The following is a 22,729-nucleotide window of genomic DNA, read 5'->3' on the forward strand; positions in this document are numbered from 1 at the left end:
AATCAAAGGTCCCAGTTAAAAAGTAAATCATTCCTGGAGAAACCCCGTGTTAAGTCCCTGGCAGATGTCGCAGGGGCTGGTTTCTCAGAAGAGCCTTGGTGGAGAGCAGGGCCTGGGATTCTGATGGCCCAGTGTGGCGAGAGGGTGTTGAGGAAGCGCTTTGGTTCAGACCTGAGCTCAGCGCCTCAGCTGAGAAGGCCCCAGGTGGGGCACCGGCCACCCCATCACACTCCCTAGCGGTCTCCTTTCTCTTCTGGCGCCACCAAGCTTGTCCCTGCCCCAGGGCCTTTGTGCTCGCTGGTCCCTCTGCCTGAAACCTTGTTCCCCCCGCTCTGCAAAGTGTTGTCCCTCTGAGAAAACTTCTGGGGTGACAGATATAGTGGTCGTCTTGGTTGTGGAGAAGGATGTGTACACATGCCAACACTTACAGAATGGTATACTTTAAATTGGTCAAGATGACTGTGGGTCGATTATACCTCCATGAAGCTATTAACACACACACATTTTAAAACTGCAGCCCCGCCAGGCGCGGTGGCTCAAGCCTGTAATCCCAGCACTTTGGGAGGCCGAGACGGGCGGATCATGAGGTCAGGAGATCGAGACCATCCTGGCTAACACAGTGAAACCCCATCTCTACTAAAAAATACAAAAAAAAACTAGCCGGGCGAGGTGGTGGGCGCCTGTAGTCCCAGCTACTCGGGAGGCTGAGGCAGGAGAATGGCGTAAACCCGGGAGGCGGAGCTTGCAGTGAGCCGAGATCCGGCCACTGCACCCCAGCCTGGGCGACAGAGCGAGACTCTGTCTCAAAAAAAAAGAAAAAAAAAAAAAACTGCAGCCCCTGCTCATCTTCAGGTGTGGGCTCAGAGGAACCTCCTCAGACAGGCTTTCCCTGACCACCCCAGCTAATGTTACCACTCTCTGCCACATCACCCTGTTCATTAGGGACGTACCACAGTGTGGCATCGTTTATTTGCCCATTGCTAACTTTCCCCGCCAGGACCCGAGCTTGTGGGAGCAGGAATTTTCCTGTCTGGTCCACTGACATGAGCAGGGCGTGGCTTCATGAATCTTTATTGGATGACTTGAATGACCAAGGACTGAGGTCCTAGCAGACATGGTGGACATCAGACTCACCTTCTGGGGCTGTTCTGGGAGTGTTCCAAGAACACCAAGCAAGGCTGAGAAGGGCAGGCACTGCTCTGAAAGTGAAACCCGGAACACAGCCATGCTGCCGGCCCATCTGTGCCATCATCCACGCTGTGGGTGCCTGCAGAAAGTGCCAGCAGGGACCCTGTTCCTGGCAGCAGCTGCCCATCAGCATATGGAGTTCATTCAGAAAATCCCTCTGGGATCTCCCTGGTCAGTCCCTCCATGTGGCTGGGAGAGTGTCTGCCTCACACCCAGAATCATCCCTCCCTCCAAACAGGAGGCCCAGTCTGGCCTGGGACTCACCAGACACAAAACCCTGGCAACGTGGGGAAACTAAGGCGTGGCCACAACTCAGGCCTCAGCTAGATCTGGAGACTCATGGGGACCCCCCCTGAAGACTGGAACTGTGATCTGGGCTGAGAAAAACCCATCAGTTACCATCCATAACCCCCATCGACTCATGGTGATTTCACTGGGTTCTGGTTTGCATCAGACACTGGCCAGAGTGTGAGAGCTGAGGTGGGGGTCGCCGCATCCAGCAACCGCTCTCCTACCCCAGTTACGCCGACCCTGAGGCCAAAGTCCCTCAGCCAGTCAGTGCAGGGACAGCCCCCAGGGTCCAGGCTCCCGAGCCCCGACCCGGCCCCTCTGCACACCCCGGCTCGTGTGTATTTGCTGCTTGCAATCATTTTCGTTTTCCAGGCCTGTCACCGGGGAAGCAAAGCCTTGACCCCAAGCTTTCAGACTCTGGCAAGGGAGGCAGGCGGCAGGGGTCCCAAGGGTCTGCTTGGCCATGACTGCAGAGGCTGATGAAACATCAGGGATTCGGGAGCGGTCAGCGACCTGTTTCAGTGTTGCGCGCGCACACACACACACACACACACACATGCACACACATCCACATCCACACATATGCACGCACACACACACGCACTCACATGCACACACACGCACACATATGTGTGAGCACACATTGGGCTCCCAGACTCAGCATCCCTCATCCCAAATGCCCGGCCAGTTTATCTACCCATTACCTGAAAACAATCCTGTTATCTGTCTAAGGAGATAGCGTGGAAATAAATGCTTAGCAAGAAATGGGCTGTGCTGTCTACCCCACATCCACCTCCTAGGGGGAGCTGCGTGTTCTGGGGGTCACTCTTGCATTTCAAGTGACTCCAAACCATGTCCCCAATGAAGCAGCCCACCTTGTGTTTCCTTGAGGCCTGAGTCCAACCACTGGCTGGCGTCCAACTCTCATGCTTGGCAGTGGGAACAGCAGCCACTGCCTTGGCTTGGACAGACACTGCACAGGCGCCAGGGTTCTTTCTGAGCCAGGCCTTCTGGCTCTGCAGGGGCCATTGAACTGAGCCAAAGAAAGAACGTGTTGGTGGGGGCCGGGCGTCATGGCGCACAACTGCGGTCCAAGCTACTCAGGAGGCTGAGGCGGGAAGATTGCTTGAGCCCAGGAGTTCAAGGCTGTAGTGAGCCATGATTATGCCACTGCACTCCAGCCTGAATAACAGTCAGCCTGGCCCTGACTCTTAAAAAAAAAAAAAAAAAGAACCTGTTGATAGTATCTACAGATATAGGTAGACACTGACCCCTGGGGTCCCTTCCTTGTGTTCCAGGGACCAGCACTTGACCATCCAGGCCTGTGCGGTCTGTCAAGGAGATCTGGTGCCCAGTAAGACCTGGAGCTCTGCCAGGACCACCTCCTATGAGACTTGCTCTTGTTGCAGTAGCAAGAATGCTTGGATGAAAGGAACACATCCCTGCTTGTTTCAGAGGCAATGCCATGGATTAACATGCATTTAAACAAACACTTCTACAGGCATATGGGTACCAGGCCCCAGGACAGGTGCTAGAGTTCATCAGTGAACAAGGCTTTTGCCCTCAGAGACATGGGAGCCACTGAGGAGTTTGGAGCAGAGAGGGGCATGGCCTGACTTGGGTTGTCCCAGTCACTCCAGCTGCTGCGTGGGAAATAGATGGCCCAGGAAAAGAGGGGGAGGACGAGAGAGGGGAGGGCAGGCAGGGGCAACTGAAGCATCCAGGGGGGAGGGAGTGGAGGCTGGGTCCAGGAGGGAGCCCTGGGAGAGAGAAGGGGCCAGATTAGGGGTGAACTTTGGGGATGGGATTTACTGAAGGACTGGATGTGGGCGAGAGTGAGGCAGAGGTTTGGCCTAGGAACTGGAAGAGTGACATTGCCTTCAGCTGGGGTGAGGAGGGACTACTGAGGGAGGGCAGGGGCTTTGGGAGCACCTGCCAGCGGCCACCTACCCAGACTGTGGTGGGGTGGACACAGTGGTTAGTGAGGGCTTCCCGGCAGAGGTGACGCTTAAGCTGAGACCTAAAGGAAGGAGCAGGCTGGGGAGAAAGGGTAAGAACAGCAGAGAGTAGGACTGCTGGGAAGAGCTCGCTGAGGATGACTGGGGGAACTCTCAGTGGCCCCAGGGGGGCCCAGGGGTTACTGACAGGGACGGGAGAGAGCTCCAGATGAGGCCGGAGAGGGCAGGACCGGTTCAGGCTGCTTACTCAGCACCAAGAGGGAGGGAGGCTTGGCCGTGAGCAGTCCAATCAGACCGAGAAATGGAGAGCGGTAATAAATAGCCACAGATGAGTCATCTCAAGCCCCAATTCTGAGCCTGCCTCGCTGCTCTCCTCGGCCTGCAGCCTTCCTGGGAGGGGCCCCTGATTTCAGAATGACCAGGTCAGGCAGAGCTCAGCTCCCAGGGCCCCTGTGCTGGGAGCTCAACCCTGCAAGGCCCCAGGTGGCAAGGCAGCTTTGCCTTGTGGCAGCTGCTCCCATCGCCTTCCTCAGGACCCAGGTCAAAATAAGCAGCACACAGAAAACTTGTTTTATGTGATCATTGCTTCAAACTTGTTTTTTTAAAACCTAGTACTAATTAGTCAGGTATGTAGGACTAACACAGTGCTCACCTGCGGTCCTAGCTGCCTGGGAGGCTGAGGCGGGAGAATTGCTTGAACCCAGGAAATCAAGGCTGCAGTGAGCTAGGATTGCACCACTGTACTCCAGGCTGGGTGATAGAGTGAGACTCTGGTATTTTTTTAAAAACAAATAAATAAATAAGCCGTACTAATAAAATGTAATTAGAGGGATCCAGATGTTGGGGGGAAAAAGCATTTGGTAAAGTCAGAGAAAGCTGGATTCAAATCCCACCTCTTACTGCAGCCACAGCTGAGCAACTTGGAGCCAGCTGGTTAACCTCCCTGGGCCTTGCCTTTCTTATCCATCAAATGGAAATAACAATGGCAGCGACTTCACAGGGTTATGCAAAGATCAGAGATGCTGAACGCTTGGCGCAGTACTGAGCACACAGGAAGCTCTGGGATACCCAGCTATGATACCACGAAGACAGGGATCTATTCTAAATTTGTGGCCATCTAGTCAGGGCCTGGCCACAGGACAAATGAGGCCACCATTTTCCCTCCAGGCCCCCAGATCTCCTGGGCCTCAGATGCTGGAGCACAAAGCCTCACTGTATTTGCCCCCTGGAGGCTCTGGACTTGAGAAGGCAAGCTCCCTGAGGGCAGGAATTTTGTCTATGGGCAGGGAAATTTGTTTCTCAATGTTTTATTACCAGGGCTTGGCATAATAAATATTTATTGAGTTAATAAATATAGCAGGCTGGAGGCAGTGGCTCATGCCTGTAACCCCAGCACTTTGGGAGGCCAAGGCAGGCGGATCACTTAAGGTCAGGAGTTCGAGACCAGCCTGGCCAACATGGTGAAACCCCATCTCTACTAAAAATGCAAAAAAAAAAAAAATTAGCTAGGAGTGGTGGTGGGCGCCTCTAATCCCAGCTAATGGGGAGGCTGAGGCAGGAGAATCACTTGAAACCAGGAGGCAGAGGTTGCAGTGAGCTGAGATCACACCACTGCAGAGCAAGACTCCATCTCAAAAAAAGAAAAGAAAAAAAAAGAATATAGCCATCCCAAATTAAAAATAATAATAGGCCGGGCACAGTGGCTCACACTTGTAATCCTAGTACTTTGGGAGGCTGAGGCAGGCGGATCACTTAAGCTCAGGAGTTTGAGACCAGCCTGGCCAACATGGTGAAATCCTGTCTCTATTAAAAATACAAAAAAATTAGCTGGGCGTGGTCGTGGGCACCTGTAATCCCAGCTAATCGGAAGGTTGAGCCAGGAGAATTGCTTGAACCTGGGAGGCAGAGGTTGCAGTGAGCCAAGATTGTGCCACTGCACTCCAGCCTGGGCAATAGAGAGAGACTCAGTCTCAAAATAATAATAATAATTTTTCAAGCAATTAGTTGGGCTTGCCACATTCTCATAGATTCAGATACTAAGGAGACAATGAGCCCAGCTAGGTTTAAAGGGTTACTAATGGCCAGGCACAGTGGCTCATGCCTGTAATCCCAACAATTTGGGAGGCCAAGGTAGGCAGGTCCCTTGAGCCCAGGAATTGCCCATCCTGGGCAACAAAATGAGACTCCTCATCTCTACAAAAAAAAAAAAACAAAAAACAAAAATTAGCCAGGTGTGGTGGCATACTCCTATAGTCCCAGCTACTCGGGGGACTGAGGTGGGAGGATGGCTTGAGCCCAGGAGGTCGTGGCTGTAGTGTGCCATGATCACACCACTGCCCTCCAGCCTAGGTGACAAAGCAAGACCCTGTCTAGAAAAAAATAAAATAAGGATCTACTACCTACAGCCCAGCATGTAGCATGAGCACTGAATTTGCATTGGTTGCCCTTGCCCTTAAAGTCCCTTCAAGTAGGGTGAGGAGCCAGCCCAGGTGGATGCTGAGCACACACCGTAGAAGACCCCCAATCTCATTAGGGGCTGGCAAACCTATTCAACCTCTGTCCTGAGAAGCCACTGTCTTTATTGCCCTGGAATAGCCATCTCCTTAGGGGACAGAACGGAGTCCTTACCGTCCTGGAAAGTAAATACATCCGCTCTCTGGACTGGTGGGAGATGCTGCCTCCAGCTTCCAAGACTGTTTGCTATGCAAACAATAATCACTGCTACCATTGATCAGCAGTTCCTAGGTGCCTACCGGCCACTGCAATAGCAGCCCCTGTATGAGTCCACTAGGGCTGAGTGTAACAGAACAACACACACTGGAGGGCTTAAGCAACAGAAATTCATTTCCTTTGTTTTTTTTTTTTTTTTTTTTTTAAGACAAAGTCTTGCTCTTGTCACCCAGGATGGAGTGCAATGGCACAATCTCTGCTCACTGCAGCTTCCACCTCCGGGGTTCAAGCAATTCTCCTGCCTCAGCCTCCCGAGTAGCTGGGATTACAGGCGTGTGCCACCACACCTGGCTAATTTTTGTATTTTTAGTAGAGACAGGGTTTCACCATGTTGCCAGGCTGGTCTCAAACTCCTGATCTCAGGTGATCCACCCGCCTCGGCCTCCCAGTGTTGGGATTACAGGAGCGTGCCACTGCAGTCAGCCCAGAAATTTATTTATTTATTTATTTGTTTTTTATTATTATTTTTTGAGACAAGTCTCACTCTTGTTGCCTAGGCTGGAGTGCAATGGCACAGTCTCGGCTCACTGCAACTTCCATCTCCCGGGTTCAAGTGATTCTCCTGCCTCAGCCTCCTGAGTAGCTAGGATTATAGGCACCCGCCACCACACCCAGCTAATTTTTGTATTTTTCATAGAGACGTGGGTTTCACCCCGTTGGTCAGGCTGGTCTCGAACTCCTGACCTCAGGCGATCCACCCGCCTTGGCCTCCCAAAGTACTGGGATTACAGGAGTGAGCCACCACGCCCGGCCCAGAAATGTATTGTCTTATCATTCTCAAGGCTGTGAATCTGAGAGCAAGCTGTCAGCAGGTTGCTTTTTCCTGAGGTCTCTCTCCTTGACTTGGGGATGTCACCTTCTTGCTATGTCCTCAAGGTGCCTTTTCTCTGGGTGTGTGAGTCCCTGGTGTCCTTTCCTCTTCTTAGGAGTGTGACAATCCCATTAGCTGAGAGCCTCACCCTTAGGACCTCGCTTAACCTTAATTACCTTTTTAAAGGCCCTGTCTTGGCCAGGCATGGTGACTCATGCCTGTAATCCCAGCACTTTGGGAGGCCGAGGCGGGCGGATCACAAGGTCAGGAGTTTGAGACCCCCCTGGCCAACATGGTGAAACCCCGTCTCTACCAAAAATACAAATATTAGTCGGGCTTGGTGGCACGTGCCTGTAATCTCAGCTTCTCGGGAGGCTGAGGCAGGAGAATTACTTGAACCCGGGAGGCAAGACTCTGTCTAAAAAAAAAAAAAAAGGCCCTATCTCATTGGGGGTTAGGGCTTCAACCTATGAATTTGGGGGGCATGAATTTGGTAGGGAGGAGCGGACACAGTTCAGTCCATAACAGCTCTTCTCCACATGAGTTCATTTATTTCCCATATCCACACAGAGGCTTACTTAGAAAGAGACGAAGTTGAGTTGCGAAGTGACTTGTCCAAAGTCACATGGAAAAAAGAAAAAAGCACCACGTCCTACTGTTTCAGCAGAATAACCGTGTCCTCTGTTCCTGGGCTCAACTCCGGAGAACTTGGAAGGAAGAGGGGAGTCATGGATTTGGATCTGAAAGGTTCCTAAGCAGGAAGAATCTACTTCATTCTGGGAATTGTTCTAAGACTTTTTTTTTTCCTTTTTCTTTTTTCTCTTTTGAGACGGCTTCTGGCTCTGTTGCCCAGGCTGGAGTGCAGTGCCATGATCTCAGCTCACTGCAGCCTCAACTTCCCTGGCTCAAGTGATCCTTGCACCTCAGCCTCCTGAGTAACGGAAACAACAGGCACGCACCACCACGCCCGGCTAATTTTTGTATTTTCTGTAGAGATGGGGGTCTCCCTATGTTGCCCAGGCAGGCTGGTCTCCATCTCCTGGGCTCAAGTGATCTGCCCACCTCAGCCTTCCAAACGGCTGGGCTTACAGGTATAAGCCACCACACCTGGCAATGCTCTAAGACTTTTCAAACCTCAGGACCTACCTGACAATCTGCATACATCTGGGTCACCCTCTTTTCCACGGGAGGGGACAGAGCACCTTGCTGAGTGACTCTGCCGACAATGGTGAAGCTAGACTTGAACTCAGTCTGAAAGACTTCACACAGCTGCAGGCAGTGGGTATAAATGCCAGCTTGGAGACCCCCAAACCTGATGGCTGGAAAAGGGGCAACACAGCTGGGGCTCCCAGGTGTCAGTGCCCCCGGGAGCCTCTGGGATCAGCTGTTGACCCCAACTTCCCCTGCAGGGGCTCCCAGCTGTCATTCATCTGCCTAAGCACTAAAGAAACTCCAAGATGATGCATTAGTGTTCTGGGGCGGCGGGGGGTGGGGCGGGGTTGGCAGGGGCCTGTCCGCAAACCCCAGCCCCTATGGTGATGTCACTTCTCACCCCCACAGTCCTTTCTCTCCACCTTCCATCTCGCAAACTGCTGGGCAAGCGGCTGGGCTGACAAGCAGGGAAGCCCTGGGCTTCTCCCAGCCAGAACAGACTGATGGGAGAGGCAGGTGGTGGCCCTGGAGGTTCAGGTTTGAGCTATAGCCGCTGGTTCTGTTAAAACCACAAGAGATTGAAAAAAAAACTCCTTGCCAGTCAAAAGGAAAAAAGAGACCGAGAGAAACTGAGTGAGAAGGTCTCTGCTAAAGAAAAGCCAAGCGTCGGCTTCCATGAAAGAAACGCGGCCCAGTGGGTCATTAAATGACTAAGTTCTGGGGCCACACTGACAATGACAGGGCCTCCTGCAGCACTTGTGTGTGTGCATATGTGTGTGTGCATGTGTGTGTGCGTGTGTGTGTGCGCGTGTGTGTATGCATGTGCACACATGTGAGGGTGTGTGTGAGGGAGGGAGTGTGAGAGCGTGCAGGAGGGCTCGTGCCCTCAAAAGTAGGGACATGTGGGCTCAAGGCTGTGTGTCCACAAGTGTATGAGAGTGGGGGGTGTGTGTGAGCCGGGGTACACACAAGTGTGTCTAGGGGGTGTGTGTGTGTAAGTGTATGAGTGTGTGAGAGCAGCGAGGGCTTGTGCCCCTGAGATTATGTGTGCATGCACGTGGTGTGTGTGTGTACAAGGATGTGTGTGTGAGGGTCTGTGTGCTTGAGGTTATGTGTGCAAATGTGTAGGGGTGAGTGGGTGTGTGCATGTGGGTGGGTAGGTGTGTGCTCAAGGTGTGTGTGTAAGAGTGTGTGTGCAAGTGTGCCAGGGTGTGTGGTCAGCAAAGCATTAAAATCCCCTTCCCCAAACTTCACAGCAAGTGGGGCAGCGACCCTGCCTCTAACGCCTGTCAGCCAGGGAGGAAGGGAAGAAAGGCCCAGAGGTTATGTAGTGCGGGGCCACACAGGAGCTCACTCAGCCCAGTCCAGGCTTTGCCACTCCTCCTGGCTAAGCTGCCTCGGGAGGAAAATAGGAGTCCACCCAATGCCAGCCCAGGAGGAGGGAAATTTCAGCACCGATGTCTACCAAGGGGCATGGGATGCAGCTCAAAAGGATGGACTCTGGAGTTCAGGGTGGTCTGAGTTCGAATCCTGGCTTGGTCCCTTGCTAGCTGTGTGGCCTGAGGCAGGTCAGTTAACCTCTCTGTGCCTCAACTGCCCCATCTGTAAACTGGGGATAATAACCTTACCTTACAGGATGGTTTTGAGAACTCAAAGAGTAAGAGATGTAGAGCTCTTAGAATAGTGCATGGTGGGGCCGGGCGCGGTGGCTCACGCCTCTAATCCCAGCACTTTGGGAGGCAGAGGTGGGCGGATCACGTGGTCAGGAGATCAAGACCATCCTCGCTAATATGGTGAAACCCCGTCTCTACTAAAAACATAAAAAATTAGCCAGGTGTGGTGGCACGTGCCTGTAGTCCCAGCTACTCAGGAGGCTGAGGCAGCAGAATCGCTTGAACCCAGCAGGCAGAGGTTGCAGTGAGCCGAGATTGTGCCATTGCACTCCAGCCTGGAGGTAAGAGCTAGACTCCATCTCAAAAAATAAAATAAATAAAATAAGAATAGTGCATGGCACATGACACGCACTATCTAAATCTTCCTCTTACTGGCCAGGCACAGTGGTTCACGACTGTAATCCCTGCACTTTGGGAGGCGGAGGTGGGTGGATCACCTGAGGTCAGGAGTTTGAGACCAGCCTGGCCAATATGGTGAAACCCCGTCTCTACTAAAAGTATAAAAATTAGCTGGCGTGATGGCACGTGCCTGTAATCCCAGCTACTTGAGAGGCTAAGGCATGAGAATCACTGAGCCTGGGAGGTGGAGGTTGTAGTGAGCCAAGATCATGCCACTGCAATCCAGCCTGCGTTACAGAGCAAGACTCCATCTCAAATTAAAAAAAAAAAAAGAAAGAAAAAAAAGAAAAATCTTCCTCTTACTACCATAAGTGATGCCTGCAAGCCATGAGCTCACGAATTTAGTACACCTAGGACAGATGAACCCCCAGGATTATAAAACCCCAAGATACATTAGATGCCGGAGTGGCCAGACACCAAGGGCCATGAGGCTGAGTCTCAGCTTGTCGGTGACCAGGGCAGACGGTCGGGGGTGCTACCTGCTCTCCACCCTCCCATCTATGGGAGACCTCATCTCCCCGACGTGTCATCTTGAGAGGCTGCTTTGGCTGGTAAGACAAACCTGCATTTACGGCTTGGAGCACTGAGGTTGAGCACGGGGACCTTTGGAGTGCAGGAATCTTAGGATGGAGGGCCTGGGACGGGTTCCCTTCCCTTAACTCCACCTCAAGCCCAGCAAGGAATTTTCTGGCACGACGAGCGTGTTAGTCTGCTCAGGCTGCCATAAAAGTTCCGCACATGGGAGGCTTCAACCACAGAAATGAGCTTCCTCGCGCTTCTGGAGGTGAAAGTTGAGGCATTAGCAGGGCTGGGTGTTTTCGAGGCCTCTCTCCTTGGCTCACGGGTGGCCGCGTTGTCGCTGTGTCCTCACCTGGACTTTCCTCTGTGCGTGCACAGGTCTGTGGCCGAATTTCGCCTTTTTGTAAGGACACCGGTCGTGTTGGATTAGGGTCCACCTGAAAGGCTTTGTTTTCACTCAATTGCCTCCTTAACGACTATCTCAAAGGATTGTTGCATTCTGAAGTACTGGGGGTTAGGACTTCCACATATGAATTTGGCGAGGGACACAGTTCAGCCCAGGACACTGAGGTTTCTGCTTCCTCAGAAAATTAATTCCCAACTGAAGCTAAGAGCTAAACTGTGGACTTGACTGTGAGCAAACAGCTGTCACGTGGCCACCCCAGCATCTCATTCATCATTCATCCAGGCAACTGTGAACTGTATTCATTTCTTTTTTTTTTTTGAGTCAGAGTCTCGCTGTGTCACCCAGGTTGGAGTGCAGTGGTGTGATCTCAGCTCACTGCAACCTCCGCCTCCCAGGTTCAAGCGACTCTCGTGCCCCAGCCTCCTGAGTAAGTGAGATTTCAGGTGCATGCCATCACACCCGCTAATTTTTCTATTTTCAGTAGAGTCGGGGTTTCACCATGTTAGCCAGGCTGGTCTCAAACTCCTGACCTCGAGTGATCCACCCGCCTCGGCCTCCCAAAGTGCTGGGATTACAGGCGTGAGGCACCGCGCCCCGCCTGTGTTCATTTCTTAGGGCTGCTGTGGTAACTGCTCACAAACGTTATAATTAAAGCAACTGAAACTTCTTCTAGCCTCTAGTTCTGGAGACTGGAAGGCCAAGATCAAGGTGTTGGCAGTCTTGCTTCCTTCTGGAAGCTCTGACAGAAAATCTATCCCTCCTACACCTCTCCCCTGGCTTCTAGCGGCTGCCCGCCATCCTTCATCAGTCCTCTCTGCCCCTGTCATCGTGTCCCCTGCTTTTTTTTTTTTTTTTTCAATGAGATAGAGCCTTGCTCTGTTGCCCAGGCTGGAGTGCAGTGGCACAATCTTGGCTCACTGCAACCTCCACCTCCCAAGTTCAAGCGATTCTCCTGCCTCAACCTCCCGAGTAGCTGAGATTACAGGCACGTACCACCACACCCAGCTAATTTTTTTTTTTTTTGTATTTTTAGTAGAGATGGAGTTTCGCCATGTTGGCCAGGCTGGACTCAAACTCCTGACCTCAGGTGATCTGCCCACCTCGGCCTCCCAAAGTGGGATTACAGGCTTGAGCCACCGCGCCTGACCCATGTCCCCTACTTCTTTTTTTTTTTTTTTTTTTTTGAGACGGAGTCTCGCTGTGTCGCCCAGGCTGGCGTGCAGTGGCGCGATCTCGGCTCACTGCAAGCTCCACCTCCCGGGTTCACGCCATTCTCCCGCCTCAGCCTCCGAGTAGCTGGGACTACAGGCGCCCGCCACCACGCCCGGCTAGTTTTTTGTATTTTTAGTAGAGACGGGGTTTCACCATGTTAGCCAGGATGGTCTCGATCTCCTGACCTCGTGATCCACCCGCCTCGGCCTCCTAAAGTGCTGGGATTACAGGCTTGAGCCACCGCGCCCAGCCCCCTACTTCTTTGTGTCTGTGTAGTGTGTCCTTTTCTGTATCTTATAAGACACCTATTATTGGATTTAAAGCCCTCCCTAAACCAGGATGCTCTCATTTTGAGATAATTACCTTACCTTAATTACATCTGCAGAAAGGCTGGGGACAGCGGCTCACGCCTGTAATCCCAGCACTTTGGGAGGCTGAGGCGGGTGGATCACTTGAGGTCAGGAGTTCGAGACGATTCTAGCCAACATGGCAAAAACCTGTCTCTACTAAAAATATAAAACATTAGCCAGGTGTGGTGGTGTGTACCTGTAATCCCAGTAGCTCAGGAGGCTGAGGCAGGAGAATCACTTGAACCCGGGAGACGTAGGTTGCAGTGAGCCGAGAGTGTGCCACTGCACTCCAGCCTGGGCAACTGAAAAAAAAAAAAAAACAGAAAAAAATAAAATAAATTTATGTTGCTTAAATCCTGCAGTCTGTGGTGTTCTGTTATACAGCCCTAGTGAGTGACAGGGTGAGACTGTCTCAAAAAAAATAAAATTATATCTGCATAGACCTTTATTTCAGATGAGGTCATACTCTGAAGTTCTAGGTGGACATATCTTTGGGGGGCTGCCTCTGAACCCACATCAGGGATCCAGAGAAGATGCTGGCTCTCCCGGATGTCAGTGGCCTCGGAGTCCTTTGGTAGCTCAGGCCCACAGGGAGGATCAGCACCTGGGAGACCCTTGTCCTTCAGGAGGTCCCAGGCCAGCAAGGCGAGAAGGCCCAAGGAGCCCACCCAGCCCGGTCAGGAGAACCACAGGAGGGTTTTACGGGGATGGAGAGTCCACATGGCCAGGCGGGGAGACTGAGGAAAGGTTTGGGCAATCCGGCCTGAAGGTGGCACTTGAGCAGGTCTTACCCTGCAGGAGGAGTGGAATGGAGGTGTGGGTAACTGCCCCCATCCTGCTCTGTTCCCACACCATGTCCTACAAGGTCCTTAGAGTCCCCACCCAAAGATTCCTGGAAAGGCCTGAGTGGTTTTCAGGCCTCTGACCCTCCCAGGCACGGAGGCCCGCGAGGCCCTACTCCAGCACAGACACTGGGCCAGCGCCCTGTGTTCATCATCTCATGGAGAAATCACCTAAAACTTCCCCTGCTCCCACCCCCCTCATTCCTTTTTTTTTTTTTTTTTTTTTTTTTTGAGACGGAGTCTCGCTCTGTCGCCCAGGCTGGAGTGCAGTGGCCGGATCTCAGCTCACTGCAAGCTCCGCCTCCCGGGTTCGGGCCATTCTCCTGTCTCAGCCTCCTGAGTAGCTGGGACTACAGGCGCCCGCCACCTCGCCCGGCTAGTTTTTTGTATTTTTTAGTAGAGACGGGGTTTCACCGTGTTAGCCAGGATGGTCTCGATCTCCTGACCTAGTGATCCGCCCGTCTCGGCCTCCCAAAGTGCTGGGATTACAGGCTTGAGCCACCGCGCCCGGCCATCATTCCTTACTATGTATCAGGCCAGATGGGGTGGACCACCCAAAGACAGGATCCTCATCTGCCAATATGCACACAGGTCCTGGTTTCAAATAACAATGTTGCACATTTATTAGGTCCAGTACTGCACTGCACATTTCATCTCCTGATCATCTCATCTCATCCTCTAAAAACCCCAACCCAATAGGTAACATTCTTGGTTTTCTGGGGGTTTTTTTTCTTTTTCTTTTTCTTTTTTTGAGACAGGGTCTTGCTCTGTCACCCAGTGGCTCACTGCAGCTTCCAACTCCTGGGTTCAAGTGATCCTCCTGCCTCAGCCTCCCAAGTGGCTGGAACCACAGGTTCATGCCACCACACCTGGCTAGTTTTTAAAATTTTTTTTAGAGACAGGGTCTCCCTATGTTGCCCAAGCCGGTCTCGAGCTCCTGGGTTCAAGCAATCCACCCATCTTGCCCTCCCAAAGTGTTGGCATTACAGGTATGAGCCACGGTGCCCAGCCCAGTAAGTAGCATTCTAATCCCCATTCTACGGATGAGGAAACTGAGGCTCAGGGAGGCCCACTGACTTGTCCAGGAGCAGCAGCCGACACTGACCCCCAAGCTGAGGCTCCGGGTCCCGTGCTCTGCAACACATGGCTGGTGCCTGGGGCTGCTTCCTCTCCTGGGTGAGCCCGAGTAGCAAATGTAAGAAGCAGCGTTTGCTCATTTCTGCCTGAGCGGATTCACAAGCACCTGGCTCCGTGACAATGGGCAGCTGTCGGGGGGATGCTTTGAAGACAAAACAGAATAGAGCCCGTGTGTCTTGCATGAGTCACTATATTCCTTGAAAGACAAATGGCCCCAGCCTTGCTTTTTCCTACACGTAAGATACCTTCTGGTGGGGTTAGTGATTCTGCCTCCACAGTCAACTTAGCAGATGTGCGTTAGTCATCTACAGCCAGATGTACTCTATACCCAAACCTCGACGTGATTTTGTACGTATTACAGCTTCACCACCTGTGCATAAACTGTGAACTGAAACTGTACCCGAGTTGCCTGGTAGAACCCCTCCACAGGGCTGCTCTCAGGCAATAGGCTTGGTCTATAGTCCTGGTAAAATTTCTGAATAAAAAGAACTCTTAAGTTTTTTTTTGTTTTTGTTTTTGAGACAGAGTTTCGCTCTTGTTGCCCAGGCTGGAATACATCGGCGCGATCTCAGCTCACTGCAACCTCTGCCTCCTGGGTTCAAGCGATTCTCCTGTCTCAGCCTCCCGAGTAGCTGACATTACAGGCCTATGCCACCACGCCCAGCTAATTTTGTATTTTTAATAGAGACTGGGTTTCTCCATGTTGGTCAGGCTGGTCTCAAACTCCTGACTTTAAGTGATTCGCCCACCTTGACCTCCCAAATTGCTGGGATTACAGGCGTGAGCCACTACGCCTGGCACTTTTTTTTTTTTTTTTTAAAGACATGGTCTCACTCTGTTGCTCAGGCTGGAGTGCAGTGTTGTGATCACCACACACTGCAGCCTCGTGATCACCACACACTGCAGCCTCAGACCTCCCCGGGCTCAGGTGATCCTCCCACCTCAGCCTCCCAAGTAGCTGGGACCACAGGTGCATGCCACTATGCCTGGCTAATTTTTTGTATTTTCAGTAGAGATGGCGTTTCATCTCTACATGTTGCCCAGCTGCTCTCAAACTCCTGGGCTCAGGCAATCCACCGGCTTCAGCCTCCCAAAGTACTGGGATTACAAGTGGGAGCCGCCACACCCGGCCAGAACTCTAATTCTTCAGAAGATTTTTATTTTCTTTAGTTGACACCTGGCAAACTTCCACCACAGGAGTCGGTGGTGTTTGTCAGAATTTGCTGGGAATGGGATGGAGGGGCAGCTAGCTCTCCCTCAGGCTGTTCTGTAACCCTCCATCCTGGTGGACAGGAAGGGTTCCCCCACCAAATCTGAGGTCTGGGAAATTCTCAAAGCCCTCGCTCTCCCATTTGCCACTGGGTGAGATCCCATGAGTCCTGGCTGGCCAAGAAAGGCTTCCTTGCCTTGGAAGCTGGAGGCCCAGAGCACCTGGGTCCCTCTGGTATGCCATGAACAATGGTGGGAGATAGAGGAGGCAGGGCTGTGGAAAGCAGAGGGGTTTCTGCTGAGTTTCAGAGGCTGTGTTGCCAACCCCTTAGCCACAGATAAAGAGGGCCAAAGAGAGTGTGGTCAGAGCTCAGCATGATGATGCCATGACAGGGGATGTCCCCAAAGGCCACCCAAACCATCATCAGACACTCTTACGCCACCCCAACTGATCACATCATGATCCTGTGGGCCCAGCTTCCTCTCAAAACTTCCTGCACGGCTTCAGCCATCCACCCTCACAGCCTCAGCGCTGGCCCCAGGGAGGGCCCTGCCCACCCACTTCCCTCCTCCCTCCCCGTCCTCAGAGCCTCCACACTAATGAAACTGGCGAGAAGGCTGCTGCCTGCATGGGCTCCCAGTAACAGCCCCTCCAGGAGCTGGGAGCGAAGCCCACTGGATCAAAGGACTCCATGCCCTGTTTCCATTCCCTCTTATTGTCCTGGGGAAGGCATGAGCTGGAGCGAACTCAGGCAGCAGGTTCCATTCCAGGCAACAGGATGGCATCAATCTTATGACGGAAGAGCTGATGACAATTTTTTCTTATCATTTATTGCAGCTCCTCTCCCCGTCAGACCATGTGCCCGGATCTCTGCAGGTCGAATCTGGTTCACCTCTTCCTGGAGTTATCACCCGTGTACAGATGACAAAACTGAGCTACATACAGAAAGGCTAAGTGAAACGCCTGCCGTCACGCGTCAGTGGGTGGCAACACTGAGGGCGGGTGTTCGGAACTACACTCTGTGTCCTCCCACAGATTAGGCTGAAAAGTTCAGCGAACCTACGGCCAAGTCTGCACTGAGCCAGTGTGCATTCTCAGAACACCTGAATGCCACTTTTCAAAGGCAGAGGGGGAAATCATTCTGGAAAATCCAGCTTTGTGTCTGTTTCTGGGCCATGCACGCTTCACCTCATGATGAAGTGGGAGTGGAAGGGCCACTCGACCCCTCCAGGGACAATGCCCCTTTGCAGCCTCCCTCTCAGAGGGTGGCCATCAGTAGCCAATGGGTCCTTCTCTTGCCTGGGATGTTGAAAGTGGCCTGAAGGAGGGAAGGTGGGGTTATTTCCATACACTCCCATCTGCACGCCAAGGGACTGGGCCCTGCAGCTGCCAATGGATGACGGACATAGAGTTTCCCAGATGAATATGTTTCAGCTGCCCCCAGTCACTCCCTACCGTCCATCCCAGGGGTCTAGACTCTCCTGGGAGACTGGTGCTGAGCCGAGACCCCACAATCTGCCTGAGGCCTAGGGCAACAGATGCACAGAAACCAGCGCAAGCTAGAACAGCAGCAGCTCAACCCCAGTGCCGGATTCCCAGGAAACACGAACCTCGGATCTCAGGGCTGCCAGGCCTGCCTTCCCAAGACCTGTGAGCTCATTTACTCCGTCGTTCATTCAACATTTATTTGTTGAACGTCTATCATATGCCGCATGCTGTACTAGGCCCTGGGGATAGCGCCGAGGACAGGACAGCCTTGGTTCCTGCTCTTGAGGAGCTTACAGTCAAGTGTCACAAAGTCTACAACGGGGATGCTGCAGAACCTAACTCCAGGTGCCTTGGCCAGTTCAGTAGGATTAGGGAAGGGCTCTGAGGAGCGGAAATAGAAGCTGAGGCCTGAGTAGGGGTTCTTTGGGAGGAAGAGAGCTTTGGGCAGAGGCAATGGAGTGGATAAAGACCCAGAGGCCAAGGGGAGCCTGCAGGCTTAAGACCCAGAAAAAAGCTTCGGCAGAGCTGGGGACTCGCCTGGGAGGGGTGTGGGAGGTGTGAGACGTGGGTCGGGGAAGTGTGGTCGGGCTGCTCTGGTTTTCTTCCCAGCACTTCCCACCACCTGACACATTTTCTATTTACTGGCTTATTTCAGACCGCACCACCCCCCCCCACCCAGCAGCAGGGAAGTTCAGGGGGGCAGGCTCCTGTGGCTGTGGGTGCCAGCGTTGTCTGCTTCACTGCTGCATCTGCAGAGCCTAGAATGGTGCCTCGCACACAGTAGGAGTCGAACACGTGGCTGGTGAATGAATGAGTGAGTGGGGGAATGGTGGAGGCATTACAGGCTGTATCAAGGAGCTGGGTTCCATTTGGAGAGTATTCATCAGCTCTGCACCTTTTTTTTTTTGAGATTGAGTCTCACTCTGTCGCCCAGGTGCAGTGGCGCAATCTCGGCTCACTGCAACCTCCACCTCTCGGGTTCAAGCGATTCTCCTGCCTCGGTCTCCTGAACAGCTGAAACTATAGACACGCACCACCAAGCCCAGCTAATGTTTGTATTTTTAGTAGAGGCGGGGTTTTAGCATGTTGGCCAGGATGGTCTCGATCTCATAACCTCGTGATCAGCCCACCTCGGCCTCCCAAAGTGCTGGAATTACAGGCGTGAGCCACCGCACCTGGCCAGCTCCACACCTTTCTGTTGAGGAATCCATCTCCCTGCCTTGTTAGGTGTAGTGGTGCTCGCCTGTTGTCTCAGCTATTCAGGAGGCTGAGCCAGGATGGTCTTGATCTCCTGCCTCACGATCCACCCGCCTCAGCCTCCCAAAGTGCTGGGATTACAGGTGTGAGCCACTGCGCCAAGGCATTTTGTTCTTATTTCTAAATGACCAACACAAGACACTAGTTTTGGGAGAGGTAGGTGATGTTGCCTTTTTCCTTTGGGATTTACAGTACCTACTCAGAAGGCACAAAAAGAATAAAAAAAAAGAAAAGAACGCTATCAATTCGGGAGAGGGGGTGCATGTAAGGTGTTATCAGGAGTGTGCCCAACCACCAGGGTCCTTGCATGCAGAGAAATGAAAGCATTTGTCCAGTAACCTTCACAATGCAGGTAAGAAACCAGGCTAGAGGGAAAAGCCAAGTTCTGGAACACAGTTTTTAGCCAGTACTTTTGAAAAAGTACAATACAAAAGTATTTCAATGAAGAAAAACAATGCCAGCTCTGTTTTCAGGAAGCTACAATTCTCGCAGGGGAGAGAGCTTAGGCAATGCATCTCACCGTTAGTTACTTATAATACTACTCAGGGGCCTTGGGGAAGAGCAGGGAGGCAGGCTGTGTGATGGCGGGGGCAGATCTGAGAACCCAGAGGTTCAGGGAGGATCTCTTGAAAGAAGAGACACCCAAGCTGAGACATGGATGGGGCAAGGGCAGGAGACAAGATGAGCAACCAGGGTGACCCCAAGTTGTAGGGGTGAAAGGCCCAGGAGAATTAAGAACAGCGTGCAGGTACCTAGGAGGGTCGTGGGGACATTCACAAAGTGGAATTGTGTGGGTAACCCGGAGAGCTGCAAGACATGGGCTCTGCTCTAGGGGCCTCTTGCCTGGAACCTTCTTTCTTGGGTCCTCTTTTGGCCCAAATAAGCCTGTATCCCAGGCTGAAATCAGTCCTAAGAAGTGACCGGAGAGGCAGCCCCAGGCCCAGGGCTTTCTCAAGCACCTTCCTGCAGTTCTCAGGAGGCCAGGGGCAGTGGCTCACGCCTGTGATCCTAGCACTTTGGGAAGTCAAGGCGGGTGGATCACTTGAGACCAGGAGTTCAAGACCAGCCCGGCCAACATGAGAAGGAAATAGAGAAGGACACCCCTTCTCTATTAAATTACAAAAATTAGCCGGGCATGGTGGCGGGCGCCTGTAATCCCAGCTACTTGGGAGGCTGAGGCATGAGAATCACTTTAACTCGCGAGGTGGACGTTGCAGTGAGCTAAGATTGCACCACTGCACTCTAGCCTAAGCGACAGACCCTGTCTCAAATATTAAAAAGAAAAAGAGTTCTCAAGCGACCAGCAGGAAGGATCTGGTTCAGGCTGTGATCTTCCTACCCCTGCCGATTGCTCCAGATGGCCCCAAGGAGGCTGCCTTCTGAAGAGATAGCCGGGAACAGGCAGAGCACAGAGGTCAGTACATGGGAAAACAGGAGTTACTTGTTGCCACACAAAGAGCCTTTCAGGCTATAGCGCCAGGTTTCATCCAGCACAGCGTCTACAGACTTTGGGCTGTGGTTCTTGTGCATGGAACTGACTGGAAGCAAGCCAGCTGGAAGTGTTTCAGAGTTTCAAAAGAACGGTTTTTCCAGAGAAACCACTCACCCTGATGCATTACGGGCCCCATGGCAGCATTCCAGCCTGTATGGTGATGGGAAAGAAGCATTTCTCTCTGGGTTACACTGTTGATGTTTTGGACTTCTGTTATTGTTATACACGGCTAAATCTGTAAGCTGATCTCAGCTTTGTAAACTTTGTAACTTTTTTTTTTTTGAGACAGTCTGCTCGGTCCCCCAAGCTGGAGTGCAATGGCACTATCCCGGCTCACTGCAACCTCCACCTCCTGGATTCAAGTGATTCTCATGCCGCAGGCTTCCAAGTAGCTGGGATTACAGCCATGTACCACCATGTCTGGCTAGTTTTTTTATTTTTAGTAGAGATGGGGTTTTGCCATGTTGGCCAGGCCGGTCTCAAACTCCTGACCTCAAGTGATCCGCCTGCCTTGGCCTCCCAAAGTGCTGGGATTATAGGCGTGAGCCACAGCACCTGGCCTAAATTTTGTAACTTTTTTTTTTTTGAGACAGAGTATCACTTTATCACCCAGGCTGGAGTGCAGTGGAACGATCCGGCTCACTGCAACCTCTACCTCCCAGGTTCAAGCCATTCTCCCACTTCAGCCTCCCGAGTACCTGGGATTACAGGTGTACATCACCATCGCCAGCTAATTTTTGTATTTTTAGTAGAGATGGGGTTTCACTATGTTGGCCAGGCTGGTCACAAACTCCTGATCTCAAGTGATCCTCCTGCCTCGGCCTCCCAAAATGCTGGGATTACAGAAGTAAGCCACTGCGCCCAGCCTAATTTTGTAACTTTTGTTTGACAGAAAGGCTTTGAATTCTCTTCTCCCTCTGGCCAAAGAATTTCTAAAGAAACCACTGTCTCCCACAAGTTCTCTGACTCAAAATTACACGTGGAACAACAACAAAGCAAATCCAACTAAAATATGGGACAAAGGACTTGACTTCTCCAAAGAAGATACACAAACAGACCGCATGCAGTGGCTTGCGCCTATAATCCCAGTGTTTTGGGAGGCCCAGGTAGGAATAGCCTGAGGCCTGGACAACATAGCAAGACCCTGTCTCTATTAAAAATAATAAACTAATAAAGAAGTACTCCTGAACTTAAAAGTTAAAGACTATTAATTATTGTTTAAAAGATATACAAATGACCAATAAGCACATTAAAACATGCTCAACTTCACTAATCCTTAGGGAAACGCAAATAAAAACCACAATGAAATACACTTCACAGCCATTAGGACAGCTACTATAGAAAAACCAGAAAATAGCAAGTTCTGTTGAGGATGAGGGGAAATTGGAACTCTTGTGCATCACTGGTCGGAAAGTAAAACAGTATAGCGGTTCCTCGAAAAACTAAAAATAGAATTATTGGCCGGAGGTGGTAGCTCACACCTGTAATCCCAGCACTTTGGGAGGCTAAGGTGGCGGATCACTTGATCTCAGGAGTTCAAGACCAGCCTGGGCAACATAGTGAAACCCCTTCTCCACAAAAAGTACAAAAAAAACTAGCCAGGCGTGGTAGCACGCACCCGTAGTCCAGCTACCAGAGAAGCTGAGGCAAGAGAATCACTTGAGCTTAAGAGGTCGAGGCTGCAGTGGGCAGAGATGGCGCCACTGCACTCCAGCCTGAGTGACAAAGTAAGATCCTATCTCAAAAATAAAAAACCACAGAATCACCTTCTGATCCTGCAATTCCACTTCTATATACCCAAAATAATTGAAAGCAGGGACTTAAAGAGACTTTGTTTCTCCAGAGAGAAGGAAAAGTTTTTATAGCTTCATAAACTCCAGGAAAAAGCCCCAGGACAGCACAGCCCAGTTCCATCTCTAAGCCGAGAAACCTTAGAGAAAGTTCATGCCTCGTTTCCGCATTTATTCCATTTATAAAAACAGAAATTTCATACTGTGCAACCAACATGTACAAGAGGTGAAAGACGGCGCTGCCCACTCTCCCAGACTGGACATCTGGGCGCTCTGCTAACCTTGCCTCCGACTCACTGCCCAGCCCTCAGTTTCCTCATCTGTCCCTGCTGGGGCTCTGAATGACCCACGGCTCCCAGGGCTGGGTGGAGGAGCCATGTGACCCCAGGGACTTCCAGAGAGCACTTCTATCAATGGATCCCAGTTCTGGGACCAGGAACGACAGAGCTGAGTCATTCAACACGACTCACGGCTTCAGCAGAGGCCCTCGCTGAAATGACTTTTTTTTTTTTTTTTGAGATGGAGTCTCGCTCTGTCACCTGGAGTTCAGTGGTGTGATCTCAGCTCACTGCAAGCTCCACCTCCCGGGTTTACACCTCAGCCTCTCGAGTAGCTGGGACTATGGCACCCACCACTGCGCCTGGCTAATTTTTTGTATTTTTAGTAACGATGGGGTTTTACCGTGGTCTCGATCTCCTGACCTCGTGATCTGCCCACCTCGGCCTCCCAAAGTGCTGGGATTACAGGCGTAAGCCACCGCGCCCAGCCTGAAATGACTTTTTAATAACCTTGGCCCAGCCTGCCTTGGGGACCCCCCTCCCCCA

General features: G+C 51.9%; 1 protein-coding gene across 2 annotated transcripts in view; it reads right to left on the bottom strand.

Annotated features, from left to right (window-relative positions):
• PLOD1 (procollagen-lysine,2-oxoglutarate 5-dioxygenase 1) overlaps positions 1-22,729 on the bottom strand; it is a 158,144-nt gene that overhangs the window by 32,508 nt on the left and 102,907 nt on the right. The window lies entirely within an intron of this gene.

Source organism: Macaca mulatta, chromosome 1 (genome assembly GCF_049350105.2).
Source record: "Macaca mulatta isolate MMU2019108-1 chromosome 1, T2T-MMU8v2.0, whole genome shotgun sequence".
Lineage (NCBI taxonomy): Eukaryota > Metazoa > Chordata > Mammalia > Primates > Cercopithecidae > Macaca > Macaca mulatta.